We start from the raw sequence: 11,331 nt of genomic DNA, 5'->3' as shown, positions 1-11,331 counted from the left end.
AGAAAAGCATGGAGAAACTATTGTTTTGCATTGATATTATATTGCTGGCAATCTTAATTCACATTAACAATATTTGAATTTTGACTAACACTGGAAATCTATTTCAGAGTTTCTATTTCCCCATTTTAAATATTGTTAAATTGAAATTTTAAATTGATCATGAAGAATGTATCAGATCTGCTGAGTGCAGTAGTGCATGTCTATAGTCCCAGTGATTCAAGAGGCGAAGGCAGGTCAATCACAGTTCATGACCAGGCTTAACAACTTAGCAAGCCCCTCTGCAACTTAGTGAGAACCTGTCTCAAAATTAAAACAAAAAAAAGCAACTAAAAGGGCTGTGAGTGTAGCTCAAAAGTAAAGTAACCTTGGGTTAAATCCCTTTGCCTATATATATATATATATATATATATATATATATATATATACTCTATAATTTCTAAAAATTATCTTGCATTACACATTAACTAATGTTTAATGTTTAGATTACAAACATAGATTGGCAGAGTTGAATTATTTAACAATCTGTCAAAACCTAAGTAAAATGTATCAAACATTTCAAACTTGTGAGAAGAAAACTGACTTCCCTCTTCTATGCTTAAATTACTGATGTTCTTTCATTCATATTACTGATAATATTGAGGTTGGCATTGTTAATGATATTCAATTCCTTGCATGCATCAATCACAGAAAAATGCTGCTAATGATCTTTGTTGCCTATAGCGCCATGGTGGGTGATTCACCAGTGAAGCAGGGAACCCACAGCAAACCCCAGGCCTGTTGTCTGCTGTCAGCTCAACATCTGTCTGCTACTGCCATAGGAGAAAAAAAAAAAAGAAATGGCTTTCTTCCTCCTGTCTTCCAGAGTTCGTGTATCTTCCTTTGACAGCATCTTAACTGGAAATCAGATGGCAAAGTATTCTAGGCAAATATCATTCACACAATTTTCCAGGGCAAGGTAGGGAGAATACAGAAAAGGATAGAAATGATGCTGAAATAACAAGAAAGAATGTGCACAATGGTTGTGACAGAATGAAGGACAGACAAGGAGACGTGTTTAGCTTCTATTACTGATAATTATATTTAGGAAAGAAAGAAAATATTTGAGTGCTAAATAACCAAATTGCATAAACATACAAGCTAAGGTGTTACTAAAAAAATGTGGAATCCCAAGCAAAATGAACTGAGACATCCTTCTCTAGTTTGAATTTATAGCAGAGTTATTGGAAACTTGTCCTGAGAAAAACATGCTCTAAGACAATTGGCCTCAAGTGAAGGGTCCTGCCTCCCCAACTCACTTCCCTGCTCTATTTCCACATTTGTTAGTGCATTTAATTTATTTATTTAGCTAATATAGTTTTAATTTTGCTATCTAAAATATGACAGAAGCTTTGATTAGCATGAAAACAATATGAAATCAAAACAAGACAAAGGCTGGGTGCAGTGGGGCTGTAATCCCAGCGGCTCTGGAGGCTGAAGCAGGAGAATTGCAAGTTCAAAGCCAACCTCAGTAACTTAGCAAGACCCTAAGCAACTTAGAAAGACCCTGTCTCTAAATAAAATATATAAAAAGGCTGGTGATGTGCCTCAATGGTTAAGCACCCCTTTGTTCAATTCCTGGTACAAGAAAGAAAGAAAGAAAGAAAGAAAGAAAGAGAGAGAGAGAGAGAGAGAGAGAGAGAGAGAGAGAGAGAGAGAGAAAGAAAGAAAGAAAGAAAGAAAGAAAGAAAGAAAGAAAGAAAGAAAGAAAGAAAGAAAGAAAGAAAGAGAAAATTAAAGATAGGAAAAGAAAAAAACAAAAATAGGACTGGAGAGAGTAAAGGAGAAAGAACAGCAGGAGTAGGAAGAGAAGGAGAGTGAGAAGGAGAGACAAGCATATCAAGCCCATAGACAAAGAAAGAGAAGTAGATAAAGAATTGCCAAAGAAATATACATCAAAATAATTATGTTAAAAAGTAAAAATGTGCAGAGAAAAATATTAATTGCTTCTAATAAAGTAAATACCATGGAGTCTCTTGCTGCACAGCATCTGAATTCAGTTGGACCGGAAATATTGACTTTGAAAGAATTACAGGAATTGTTGTCAGTGAAAGATTCCTTGAGTACCAGCAGCTGTGATGTCATTCCAAACTGTGGCACCAGTGGTGACCCCAAGGAGGATCTTTGCCTGTATCTTCTTTGGTATGGTGTTGAATTGCACATGGGTAAATTGTTTTTTCTTGGTTCTTTTCCATTTTCTAAATTGAGTTGTTCAATCTTCCTCTGGCTTCAGAATCATCTGCTTTGTTTTCCAGTGCATTCTTTTCCTAATTGTGTTCATTTCCTAATTGAATTAGATAGAATAGGCTTCTGGTTAACATATAAATTGGAGCCCTGGGGTACACTTCCAGCAAGAGAGAATGAGGGAAATGGTTAAGTTGAAATGGGTTATTGGCACATTTGGAGCTGGTAGAAGGGGAAATTCAGCTATATTTAAAAGTAAGAAGTATGGCAATTCATGATATACATTGGTGATGCAGCTCTGGGAAGAAGAATACTTTGGGAAAAAGTGTTTTCAAGAAAATAAGAACTTTTGACTTTTATCTGATTCGCAAAACTGGAGTGAGAACTGTTTATTCTGATATACTAGGAAAGAGCAAAAAGTTATCTTTGGAAAAAAGACAACTTTGTTCAATTCCAGGTACCAAATAAAAAAAAAGTTATCTTTTGGAAAATTATCTTTGAAAAAGTGGCTCAGGATGGGACAGGAGACAAGGCCTTCAGTTTTTACAGTTGCGGTTCACACTTGAGAGAGCTACAGATAAATGCTCCTGAAGTGAGAGCAGCACAGCATCATCATATCTTAACCTGCAGTCTCTTAAGGAGAATTAGTTTTTTCAAACCATAGACAACCTATTAGTTGGTTATGAAATCAGTTTAGCAAACTCTAAAGAAAATTTTAATGAAATAAAACAGAGAAAAAATATGAAACAAAAATGAATATGTGAATGTACTTTGCTGTGTAAAATATGGAAATATGACTTTTTTAAAACTTATGTTTCAGTAACTTATATTTATTATATGGGTGCATGTGAGAGTGTTTATGCTTGTCTGCATTGGTTAATGATCAAAACTGGGTTCAAACAATGGATCTTGGTAAAAAAAAAATGTAATTGTTTTGTTCATTTTTAACTGGTACATAAAAATAAAAACATTCATTGCAGTGCTGTGATATTTCAATATGTGTACATATTGTATAATGGTTAAGTCAGGTAAACCAATCTATCTCTTTAAAAATTTACCATTTTTATGGTAAAAACATTAAAACTCCTTTCTTGAAGCCATTCAGAATCCTTTCTTCTAGCTTTAGGGAACATACAGTATATAATTGTTATACTATATAACTATCCTACTGTGTGATGTTACATCAGAATTTCTCACTGCTATCTATCTGTAACATTGATGAACTTTTCCTATTCCCACCAATCACTCTTCCTAGAATATGGTAACTACCATTAAATTTTAAAATTACCTTCTTAACAGGGAAGGGGGAAGTAGATGATCCAATCTTATCATGTAGGCCCTCAGATAAAGAGAACTTTCTCTAGCTGGAGGCAGAAGGGATAGCATAAGTCAGGATTCAGAAGTGCAAATTGCCCTTGGGCTGTGGTTGCTTCAAAGAGAGAAAGGGAAAAAACTTTTTAGTTTGAGTAAGTCCCATTTGTTGATTCTAGTTATTAACTTTTGTGCTATGGGTGTCCTATTGAGGAATTTGGAGCCCGACCCCACAGTATGTAGATCGTAGCCAACTTTTTCTTCTATCAGACGGCGTGTCTCTGATTTGATATCAAGCTCCTTGATCCATTTTGAATTTACTTTTGTGCATGGCGAGAGAAAGGGATTCAGTTTCATTTTGTTGCATATGGATTTCCAGTTTTCCCAGCACCATTTGTTGAAGATGCTATCCTTCCTCCATTGCATGCTTTTAGCCCCTTTATCAAATATAAGGTAGTTGTAGTTTTGTGGATTGGTTTCTGTGTCCTCTATTTTGTACCATTGGTCCACCCGCCTGTTTTGGTACCAGTACCATGCTGTTTTTGTTACTATTGCTCTGTAGTATAGTTTGAAGTCTGGTATCGCTATACCGCCTGATTCACCCTTCCTGCTTAGCATTGTTTTTGCTATTCTGGGTCTTTTGTTTTTCCATATGAATTTCATGATTGCTCTTTCTATTTCTACAAGAAATGCCGTTGGGATTTTGATTGGCATTGCATTAAACCTGTAGAGAACTTTTGGTAATATCGCCATTTTGATGATGTTAGTTCTGCCTATCCATGAACAGGGTATATTTTTCCATCTTCTAAGATCTTCTTCTATTTCTCTCTTTAGGGTTCTGTAGTTTTCATTGTATAAGTCTTTCACCTCTTTTGTTAGGTTGATTCCCAAGTATTTTATTTTTTTTGAAGATATTGTGAATGGAGTGGTTGTCCTCATTTCCATTTCAGAGGATTTGTCGCTGATATACAGGAATGCCTTTGATTTATGCGTGTTGATTTTATATCCTGCCACTTTGCTGAATTCATTTATTAGCTCTAATAGTTTCTTTGTAGACCCTTTTGGGTCTGCTAGGTATAGAATCATGTCATCTGCAAATAGTGATAATTTAAGTTCTTCTTTTCCTATTTTGATGCCTTTAATTTCTTTCGTCTGTCTAATTGCTCTGGCCAGTGTTTCGAGAACTATGTTGAACAGAAGTGGAGAGAGAGGGCATCCCTGTCTTGTTCCAGATTTTAGAGGGAATGCCTTCAATTTTTCTCCATTCAGAATGATGCTAGCCTGAGGCTTAGCATAGATTGCTTTTACAATATTGAGGTATGTTCCTGTTATCCCTAGTTTTTCTAGAGTTTTGAACATAAAGGGATGCTGTACTTTGTCAAATGCTTTTTCCGCATCTATCGAGATGATCATATGATTCTTATTTTTAAGTCTATTGATGTGATGAATAACATTTAAAATAGAGAGCCTACATCCTGGGAACAAATCTTTACTCCTCACACTTCAGATAGAGCCCTAATATCCAGAGTATACAAAGAACTCAAAAAATTAGACAATAAGAGAACAAACAACCCAATCAACAAATGGGCCAAGGACCTGAACAGACACTTCTCAGAGGAGGACATACAATCAATCAACAAGTACATGAAAAAATGCTCACCATCTCTAGCTGTCAGAGAAATGCAAATCAAAACCACCCTAAGATACCATCTCACTCCAGTTAGATTGGCAGCCATTATGAAGTCAAACAACAACAAGTGCTGGCGAGGATGTGGGGAAAAGGGTACACTTGTACATTGCTGGTGGGACTGCAAATTGGTGCAGCCAATTTGGAAAGCAGTATGGAGATTTCTTGGAAAGCTGGGAATGGAACCACCATTTGACCCAGCTATTCCCCTTCTCGGTCTATTCCCTAAAGACCTAAAAAGAGCATGCTACAGGGACACTGCTACATCTATGTTCATAGCAGCACAATTCACAATAGCTAGACTGTGGAACCAACCTAGATGCCCTTCAATGGATGAATGGATAAAAAAAATGTGGCATTTATACACAATGGAGTATTACTCTGCATTAAAAAATGACAAAATCATAGAATTTACAGGGAAATGGATGGCATTAGAGCAGATTATGCTAAGTGAAGCTAGCCAATCCCTAAAAAACAAATGCCAAATGTCTTCTTTGATATAAGGAGAGTAACTAAGAACAGAGTAGGGTCGAAGAGCAGGAGAAGAAGATTAACATTAAACAGGGATGAGAGGTGGGAGGGAAAGGGAGAGAGAAGGGAAAATGCATGGAAATGGAAGGAGACCCTCAGAGTTATACAAAAGTACATACAAGAGGAAGTGAGGGGAAGGGGAAAAATAATATAAGGGGGACAAATGAATGTCAGTAGAGGGAGCAGAGAGAGAAGAGGGGAGGGGAGGGGAGGGGAGGGGAGGGGAGGGGAGGGGAGGGGGGATAGTAGAGGATAGGAAAGGCAGCAGAATACAACAGACACTAGTATGGCAATATGTAAATCAATGGATGTGTAACTGATGTGATTCTGCAATCTGTATATGGGGTAAAAATGGGAGCTCATAACCCACTTGAATCAAATTGTGAAATATGATATATCAAGAACTATGTAATGTTTTGAACAGCCAACAATAAAAAATTTAAAAAAAAAAAAAAAAAGAGAGAAAGGGCAGGGCAAGATGATGAGCCCTTTAAGGAGCTGGGAATGGGGTGGCTGGCAGCCAGCAAAGAAACAGGGACCTTAGCACTACAACTGCAAAGAATTGATTTCTAGCAGTAAAAATGTCCCCACAGGCCTCTACATAAGAGACCTGGATATAAGATATCTACCTTGATTTCAGCAGGCAGCTGCCTCCTATAAATTCCACTTGGAAAACTTATAAGACAATACATTTATACTGTTTAAAATTGTTAGGTTTTAGTCTTTTTTTTTTTTTTGAGCAGCAAATGAAAGCTAACAATATTCTGAACTTAAATGCTTATACCTCAAATGTTAAATTGATTACTGAACTATATAGTGACAACTATTCAATGCAAAATCAACACATTGGTATTAAAATATTTTTTTTCATTTTTTTCTAGTAACCATCAAGTTAAGAAATTAATAGAATGGTATAAAAAGGCTGAGACTAATATCTCATGCTTAAAATTATTAATCTGACGAATAGTTGTTACATATTTACTCCTTAGTGATTTCTCTGATGAGACTGCAAACTTTTTTTCTACTTTCCAAAGTGGCTGATCTAGAAATATTGATTTATTTTCAAATGTATTATCTAGATATTTTCCAATGCTGGGCAAGTACTGAAAAAAATATAGTCTATCACAAAAAATAAGATCACAAAAGAGTTTGCTTAGTATGTTATTAAGTTTGAGGTTATATAAGAAAGACAAAGACAAATTTGAAGTTACTTTTTTAAAACATGCTTTGGCTTTTAAAGTTTTAATCTTATGCTCTCTGAAATAATAAGAAACACAAACATGTCTCACTTTTGGGTTTAGTAAATTTTCTTTCATTCCTGCCATAAATAAATATATTTGTCCTCCTTTTTCAAGGACTTGAAATTAAAGAATGAATATTTAAGTTTGATCTTTATAAATTTTTTTCCTATACCAGTAAACATGGAGGATCATAGGAATCTTTCTTGTCCATACAGAGTAACACACACACACACAGGACACATCACTATGATTTTGAAAATGGGAAAAATTTCTCCTGTATTTCATGAAAGAGGTAACAATGTATCAATAGACCTTGGGAGCAGAGTGGAAACTTTCTCAGGACTTAGGGCATTTATTTAAGGTGAGGTGAGTTTTACGGATCCCTTATTTCTTCATTTGAGGGTTTGAGGCACCATTGAAATAGCTCTATTAGCTCTTTTTTTTTCTTTCTTTACTGTGTGTGTGTGTGTGTGTGTGTGTGTGTTTGAGTGTTTGTGTGTTTTACTAGGGAATTAAACACAGAAGCCATTTATCACTGAGTGACAATCTCAGCCTTTTCAATTTTATTTTTAGTTTTTTAAATTTATTTTTTGGTACCAGGGATTGAACCCAGGGGCTCTTAACCACTGAGTCAGATCCCCAGGGCTTTATTTTTTATTTTTTATTTTGAGGCAGGGTCTCACTAAATTGGTTAGGGCTTTGCTAAATTTCTGAGGTTGGTCTCAAACTTGTGATCTTGCTGACCCAGTCCCAGAACTGCTGGGATTGTAGGTGCGCACCACTGCACCCAGCTTTTATTTTATTTTGAGACAGGGTCTCTGTAAATTGACTAAGCTGGCTAGGAACTTCTGATCCTCCTGCCTCCACCTCCCAAGTAAATGGTATTAGAGGTGTGTGGCCCCTGTGCCCAGCAACTCTAGAACTTTTGACAAAATATAGGAAACTCTAATTTGAGAAGTAAGTCATGTAATTTTGGGAAATAAGAAAGTGTTACTCTTTTCTACTCATGCTAAGTTACTGGCTGTGGCCTCATTATTAAGGAAATATATATATATTTTTTTCCTTTATATATATATATATATATATATATATATATATATATTAATATATATATATATATATATATATAAATTTTATGTGAATTGAAACTGTATAAATCATTTTTTAAAATAATTTACTATAAGAATTCAATGATTCTTTTTGACAAAAGATGCCAAAATAATATAGTAATCAAAATTTATTATATTGGCATACACATAGACAAAGAAACCAATGGGACAGATAGGAGAGATTAAAAACAAATATAAATTGGCAAATTCCACCATCCTTAATGAAATAATAAATATCTAATATCATATAGAAAATTAAAATCTTCAATACATGCAAACCTCATAGATGTATGAAAAATATCTTTTTAACTCAAAAAGTAATTGGCTTTGATAAGACATCAATTACTGTTACCCTTAGTTTGTTACTCTGTAAATATCACAGATTTGGTCCAGTGATGCAATAGTCTGTATGGCTGTAGTATAAAACCTGTGCTTCCATAATAAACTGTGCACTATTCACTGAAAGCACATGAAAGATAATACAAAAAATAAAAAGAATAAAGCCATGCTTTATTCAGTACAAGTATGGGGGTTTTTATTTAGTAAAAGAGGGGTTGTGGTGGGGATGGATGGCAGTGGGCTACTATGAGGATCTGTTTTTTTTAGGGCCTTAGCTGAGCTAGGTAGGAATTAGTTACTTTGGGTGGGCCTTTTGGCTGGCAAGGCCAGGTCATGGGAGGATTTTGGGTGGCAGGGTTAATTTAGAGCATGGAAGGAGGGAAGGTAGGGGAACAGTAAGGGATGTTCCCTCCCTGGGGCCTATTATCCATATCCTTCATTCACAGCACTGTTTCACAGTATACTTTGAGTCTATAAAGTCTTTGTAACCTTGTCAGTGGCTGATAACTGACAGCAATAAAAAAAAAAAGCAACTAATTTATTTTACATAAACATAAAATGAACTGTAAGTGGGAGGAGTAATTTTCTTAATCTTGCACTTGTGCACTAACAGATGAGTTTTGGGTCATTTTCACATTCTTGTCAATATTTCTGACTCAAAAATGTATTTTTTGGAATCCCCTTTGAACTAGTTATAACCCCTTATCATTTTTCTCGTTAATTAATTAAATAAAATATTTAACACATGTTCATTTTTATATCTTTGTGAGTCAGATGTTTTCTTGAGAAATGATGATCTACGAAAATGTCCACTGGATTCCCCCAAGAAAGCCAGCCAGTCTTTGTGACCTGTAAAGTGTACCTCTTTGTCACTCGAGGCTGAGGTGTGTAATTCTTGGTACCCTGTACTGAATATGGGGCTCTGTAAAGACTTTGTGGCTCTCTTTTTCTAAATTTAATTTTACTAACTACTAATTTTGGGTTTTGATCTTCATTTTGTTTTTATTTACTTAAATCGAATAACTATTATTGGCAGCATGATAAGAAATATGGTTTCATATTCTGGCTGCTTCATGATTTTGGTAAGTGGATTAGTAGTATACAGAGATCCATTTTCTTTAAGGTAAGAGACAATGGCAAATCTGGTGTGTTAGTCTTTTTGTTTGATTTTATTTTATTTTTTTCCATTCAGAGCTCAAATCAATAAGAATTCCCTGCCTAGTAGGAAAGAGTGAACTCTGTGTATACTGATGAGTTTTAAATTTCATGAATTTACTCTTGGCCCATAGCTTAATAGACTTTGAAATTTTATAATTGAAGTTCTAGAATATAGTTTAGCTCTTTGACAAAGGGTCTGTCTTCCACATGGTTAAAGTCAACAGCATACTGGTTCTAGACCATTCTGGTGGGTTCCGATTTATGTTTGAGAATATCCACTTGTTCTTGCTGTATGTTGTGGATTTCAATTCCCAACATCTACTATAAAGAAAATGGCCTTACAGACATTGTTTAACTACTCCCACAAATGAATAAGTCAAATTCCTATAAGAAATCTCTGTATATGTAATGTGTATATATACCTACCTGTATATACAAAATATGATAAGGAAACTTCATGTTTCTTTTTTGCTTGTTGTTGCTCAGCTTGTTAATGAAGAGAAACTATACTTGCTCAGTAAAAGTGAGAAGAGCTATTCAAGATCCTGACCAATGATTTTAAGTCTTGTGCTTTCTTTTGTCATGGGGCTGAAACTATAGAACTAAAGTTATAAGTCCTCCACATTCATGTTTCTGAATTAAAAAAAAACAATCAAATTCTCATTGTGGGACTAGAAACTATTTCCAACTTCTAGGGAATATTGAAAGTTCATTAATACTTCCTACAAAATAAAGGAATTATGATTAATTTACATATATACAAATATATGATTATATTCATATATATTTAGGTTTATGTATTTATTCATATATGTTTATATTATATATAATATATATAGCTTATTTCTGTTTGTTTCTATACTGTTTTTGTTTTAGTACTATTTAATACTTTAATATTTAGTACTATTTAATATTTCATGACATGAATATACCAAAATGTGCTTACTCATTCACCTTTTTGATGGACATTTGTGTGATTTACAGGTTTGGGCTACCTGAAATTAAACTGTTATTAATACTACTGTATAAGTCTTTTCGTAGAATCTGCTTTCATTTCTTTTGGATAGATATTTATGGTGAGTGTGTATTTAAAGAAACCCTCATTAGCCAAAACAGTATATTATTACGTTACCATCAGTATGTGAGAGTTCCAGTTGTTTCATATCTTCAGGAAAACTATGTTTTTCATTTTGATTTCAGACATTAATTGCAGCTGTATAATATTAAGTAGCTGAAATTTTAATTAAATTTCACTAATGACTGATAATCATAAATATTTTCCATGTGATTGTATAGAAATCATACTTCAGAAATCGCCCCACGGCTAGAGTCTGCAGCGCGCGCTGGGAAACGAGGAGATAGCGATGCAGGGATACAGCGCTGCAGTTTCTGCCAACCGTGCAAGCACCGTACTCAGGGCTGAATTCTGGGTTCGAGACGGGGGAAGGAAGTGGTCCATCTCGGTTCTCCACACCGGTCAGACCACAGAGGAGGCCAGCAGCCACCATGTTGGAAAGCTGACGTCACCATCCCTGTTTTCGACTGACCGCAGCTCATTCAGCCATAGAACAGGTAATTTCAGGCTGCCATTCGCCTGCGGCTTGCAGACAGATTGCTAGGGCTCAGTGCCTGGGTGCTTCTTAGAACCTGATCTTATCGGAGAGAACACCGAGCGCGGGGCGGCCGAGTTCCGGCTCCCGGAACCGCCATGGCCCAGGGCTGCGGAGCCTGCGGA

General features: G+C 35.4%; 1 pseudogene; it reads left to right on the top strand.

The window, feature by feature from the left end:
- Positions 1 to 2,002: 2,002 nt before the first annotated feature.
- LOC124102675 (E3 ubiquitin-protein ligase RNF114-like) overlaps positions 2,003 to 11,331 on the top strand; it is a 36,073-nt pseudogene continuing 26,744 nt past the window's right edge.

This window comes from Marmota monax, unplaced genomic scaffold (genome assembly GCF_021218885.2).
Source record: "Marmota monax isolate L192 unplaced genomic scaffold, Marmota_monax_Labrador192_F-V1.1 WCK01_AAM20220418_F8-fsc00002, whole genome shotgun sequence".
Taxonomy (NCBI): domain Eukaryota; kingdom Metazoa; phylum Chordata; class Mammalia; order Rodentia; family Sciuridae; genus Marmota; species Marmota monax.
This window is presented reverse-complemented; position numbering and strand designations above follow the sequence as displayed.